This window comes from Mandrillus leucophaeus, unplaced genomic scaffold, assembly GCF_000951045.1.
Source record: "Mandrillus leucophaeus isolate KB7577 unplaced genomic scaffold, Mleu.le_1.0 Scaffold101, whole genome shotgun sequence".
In the NCBI taxonomy this organism is placed as follows: domain Eukaryota; kingdom Metazoa; phylum Chordata; class Mammalia; order Primates; family Cercopithecidae; genus Mandrillus; species Mandrillus leucophaeus.
In genome coordinates this window covers 2,745,588-2,750,835 of record NW_012098210.1, presented here as the reverse complement: position 1 = coordinate 2,750,835, position 5,248 = coordinate 2,745,588, and positions in this window count along the sequence as shown.

Below are 5,248 nucleotides of genomic sequence, written 5' to 3'. Positions count from 1 at the left end.
ATCTCCTGACCTTGTGACCCATCCGCCTCGGCCTCCCAAAGTGCTGGGATTACAGGTGTGAGTGACCACGCCCAGCCGAAAGCATAGTCTTTTTTTTTTTGAGACAGCGTTTCACTCTTGTTGCCCAGGCTGAAGTACAATGGCACGATCTCAGCTCATTGCAACCTCCACCTCCCGGGTTCAAGTGATTCTCCTGTCTCAGCCTCCTGAGTAGCTAGAATTACAGGCACCCGCCACCACGCCGGGGTAGTTTTTGTATTTTTAGTAGAGATGGGGTTTCACCATGTTGGTCAGGTTGGTCTTGAACTCCTGACCTTAGGCGATCCACCTGCCTCGGCCTCCCAAAATGCTGGGATCACAGGTGTGAGCCACGGTTCCTAGCCCCTCATTCATATTTGTAAACTCTTTCAGAACACTGAGGGAGAACACTGAGGGGAAAGATAATTTTCTATTCATTAACAGCAGTGTAAAAGTCAGAGTAACTTCTTTTTCTTTCTGTCTCTCTCTCTTTTTCTTTTTTTTTTTTTTTTTTTTTGAGACAGGGTCTCGCTCTGGTTGCCCAGGCTGGAGTGCAGTGGTGTGATCTTGGTTCACTACAGCCTCGACCTCCTGGGCTCAGGTGATTCTTCCACCTCAGCCTCCCAAGTAGCTGGGACTACAGGCACATGCCACCATGTACGGCTAATTTTTTGTATAGATGGGGTTTCTCCATGTTGTCCAGGCTGGTCTCAAACTCCTGGACTCAAGCAATCCGCCCGCCTCAGCATCCCCAGAGTGCTGGGATTACAGGCGTGAGCCACCATGCCTGGCCCAGCCAGGGTAACTTCTGAACATAGGGTGACTTGCAGCAGGAAACTTGCAGGCCCTACACAGCTGCTTCCTTTCTGTAACTTGTGGCTTATCTTCTGGGAAATTGCGAGCAGTCCTGGGAGTAGCATCCTTGAGAGATTAAGAGATACCGTCTGTTGTTTCTCTCTGCTTCCCAGGAGAAAGAAACATTACATGGTGATGTTGCAGAGTCCCTGGCCCCAGGGGTTTCCTATAAGCCACCTATTTATTCATTCCTTCATTCGTTCATTAGTTTGTTCAGTGTATATTGGGTACTCGTTATGTGCTAGTTGTTGGTTATAATGTAGAAAACAAAAGAGACACAACTTGTGGAGGTTACAACCAGATGGAAAAAAGAAATGGTAAACTAAGTAATGCAAAACGAAGACTATCTAATGGGGGAAAGTTGTTGAAAAAATTGGTAAAGCTCTATCTGCCTCTTGAGGAAAATGCATAATTCATCTCCAGTAGAGTATGTCTTTCTGTGGCACCCTTCAGCAGACAGACATCAGTGGGGAAGGAGGTCTTGTCCATGAGTTTCATCGTGTTCCTCTCACTTTGTTGCCCAGGCTGCTCTCAAACTCCTGGCTTCAAACGATCCTCTCGCTTTGGCCTCTTAAAGTGCTGGGATTATAGGCAGGTGCCACTGTACCCAGCCTGAAAACAGTTTAAAAATAAGGAGTAGCATGAAAGCTGATGAGAAGCTGAGGCCCCAGGAAGGGACTAGGAGTGGGGAAACCCCACTGGGTGCAATGGGCAAGAGACTCAGGGGAAAGGGAGCATGCAACAATCAATTTTAAGTTTTTTGCTCTGTCATTCTGTAAGATGACTCTCCTCTGTCCCCCTAAACTTTTCTAACAGTTGGCTATAGCCAAATTTCTGTTTCTTTAGGGATATCAAGGAAAAGAGCTTCCTTTAGACAGACAGCAGGGCAGGGAGAAGAGCTGTATGTCCTGACCCTGAGTGAGACTGACAATGCCATAGAAGCAGAAAGCTAAAGTACATAATGCCTAGGAGACATACGTCCTCATGAGAAGCCCAGAAATGCTGGAGTACTAGGCACCCCACTGCAGGTAGGATGAGGGCTCAGGAACTTACATCTGCATACAAAGGGATGGAGCAATTCTATAATGGTGGAGGACCTGAAACTAAGCAGAAGGCAGAGAGGTGAGTCACACAAGTGAACCTCCTGAATTTCACAGCCTGCAGCCTCTCTCCTTGGTTAAAACTAAACTGGGTCTTCCCTACAGAGCTACATTGTAGTCCCTACTTTACTGCAAGTAAGAGATACATCTTCAGGAAGCAATTTTTCTTTTCTAGTGCTTTCCAAGATCTGCCAAATTAAAAGGATTAAGGGGGTGGGGAGAATATAGCTACAACTGATAGGCAAAGAAGAGCCAACTAGTGCATAACTGGAATTCCTACATGAAACAGAAACAATGGAATACAATACCTACTTAAAGATATATATAGGGAGGCTGAGGCAGGCGAATCACGAGGTCAAGAGATCGAGACCATCCTGGCCAACATGGTGAAACCTCATCTCTACCAAAAATACAAAAATCAGCTGAGATTGGTGGAATGTGCCTGTAGTCCCAGCTACTAAGGAGGCTGAGGCAGCAGAATCGCTCGAACTTGGAAGGCGGAGGCTGCAGTGAGCTGAGATTGCACCACTGCACTCCAGTCTGGCGATAGAGCAAGACTCCATCTCAAAAAATAATAATAATAATAAAAAGATATAATTCTGGAAAATATTTCTGAAATAAAAAAGGACTTCAATCTACTTCTGAAAAAACACACTATGATCCCAGCACTTTGGGAGGCCGAGGCAGGTGGGTCACCTGAGGTCAGGAGTTCGAGACCAGCCTCAACATGGAGAAACTCCATCTCTACTACAAATACAAAATTAAATGGGCATGGTGGCACATACCTGTAATTCCAGCTACTCGGGAGGCGGAGGCAGGAGAATTGCTTGAACCTGGGAGGCGGAGGTTGAGGTGAGCCAAGATTGAGCCATTGCACACTTCAACCCGGGCAACAAGAGTGAAACTCTGTCCCAAAACAAAAACGAACACAAAAAACAAAAAAAAACATACTATGTTTGCACTATGAGATACATTCTAGAAATGTTACTGAAATGTAAAGATAATGAATCTTTGGGGCACCCAGGCAAAAAAATCAAGTACAGAGGCTCTAAAAAGATGATGATGATGATGACGATGATGATGATGATTATAATCCCAAAGTGCTGGGATTACAGGAGTGAGCCACTGTGCCCGGCCAAGAATAATTTTTTAACATACAAGAACTCAAAAATATTGTTCTCACGAAGTCATGTAAAAATAAGGAATTAAGAAGGAAAAAAGTGAAACTACAGATTTCTAGAGAATGTCAACAGTGAAAACACCACATCAGAACCTATGGGATACAACTAAAGCTGTGTCATAGGAATATTCATAACTTAAAGACTAATGTTATTTTCTAAGACTGCAAACAAACGACTTAAACACCCCTAAAGAGGTATGGATATACTAAGGTATGGATATGAAAACAGAAGGAAACAGTTCATGAAAATAAAAGCAGAAAATAATGAGGTAATGCTGGTTTTTATTTCTTTTTTGTTTTTGTTTTTTGACATAGTTTCACTCTTGTTGCCCAGGCTGGAGTGCAATGGCGCGATCTCGGCTCACCGCAACCTCTGCCTCCTGCGTTCAAGCGATTATCCCGCCTCAGCTTCCCAAGTAGCTGGGATTACAGGCATGCACCACCACACCCAGCTAATTTTGTATTTTTAGTAGAGACAGGGTTTCTCTATGTTGGTCAGGCTGGTCTCAAACTCCCGACCTCAGGTGATCCGCCCGCCTCAGCCTCCCAAAGTCTTGGGATTACAGGCGTAAGCCACGGCACCCAGCCGGTTTTTATTTCTTAAATGAAATGACAGGTACTTGGATGCTCATTATATAATTCTAAGCACCTTTTTGTAAATGTGAAATACTGTAGTTCACAATAATTTTTAGGTTTGCTAAATGAACTATAATCTAGCCACACGATGGATAAGAGTTTAAAAGAATACAGATGCTGTCTCTGTAGTGCTATGAAAAAAATATCCAGAATACGCTGGTGAGTGAAAAAAGCAAGTGCTGGTCAGGCGTGGTGGCTCACGTTTGTAATCTCAGCACTTTGGGAGGCTGAGGTGGGTGGATCACTTGAGGTCAGGAGTTCAAGACCAACCTGGCTAACATGGTGAAACCCCATCTCTACTAAAAATACAAAAATTAGCTGGGCATGGTGGCGTGCGCCTGTCAGCCCAGCTACTCAGGAGGCTGAGGCAGGAGAATCACTTGAACCTGGGAGGTGGAGATTGTAGTGAGCCAAGATCGCGCCCCTGCACTCCAGCCTGGGTGCAAGTACACGCCTGTAATCCCAGCCTCCCAAGTAGCTGGGATTACAGGCATGTACCACCACTCCTGGCTAATTTTTGTATTTTAAGAGAGACAGGGTTTCTGCCATGTTGGCCAGGCTGGTCTCTGACTACTGACAGAGCGAGACTCTGTCTCAAAAAAAAAAAAAAAAAAAAAAGAGGAAAGAAAGAAAACTACAGACCAATATCTCTTGTGAACATAGATGCAAAATTCCTCAACAAAATAGCTGCAAATCAAATCCAGTAATGTGTAAAAAGAATTACTCAAAATGACCAAGCGGGATTTATTCCAGGTATATGAGGCTAGTTCAACATTTGCAAATCAACTAAGGTAATCCATTGCATTGACAGGCTAACAATGTAAAATTGCATTATCATACCAATAAATGCAGAAAAAGCATGTGGCAAAGTCCAACCACCATTTGCAATAAAAATTCTCAACAAACTAGGAAAGAAGATAACTTCATAAATTGATACAGAACATTTACAAAAATCATACGTAGTGGTGAGAAACGGGAAGCTTTCCCACTAAGATCAGGAACAAGGCAAGAATGTCCTAACAACTCATTTTCAATGTTGTACCAAAAGTCCTGGCTAATGTAGAAAATCTGAAGGAATCAACAAAAACAAACGAACAAAAACTCCTGGAACAAATAAGCATTACAGCAAGGTTGCAAGATACAACATTAATATACAAAAGTCAATTGCTAGGCTGGACAAAGTGGCTCATGCCTGTAATTCCTGCACTTTGAGAGGTCAAGGCAGGCAGATCTACTGAATCCAGGAGTTTGAGATCAGCCTTGGCAACATCCCTATAGGGAGACCTTATCTCTATTAAAAAAAAGAAAAAGTCAGCCAGGTGAGGTGGCTCACGCCTATAATCCCAGCATTTTGGGAGGCCGAGGTGGGTGGATCATGAGGTCAAGAGACTGGCCAACATGGTGAAACCCTGTCTCTACGAAAAATACAAAAATTAGGCCGGGTGCAGTGGCTCATGCC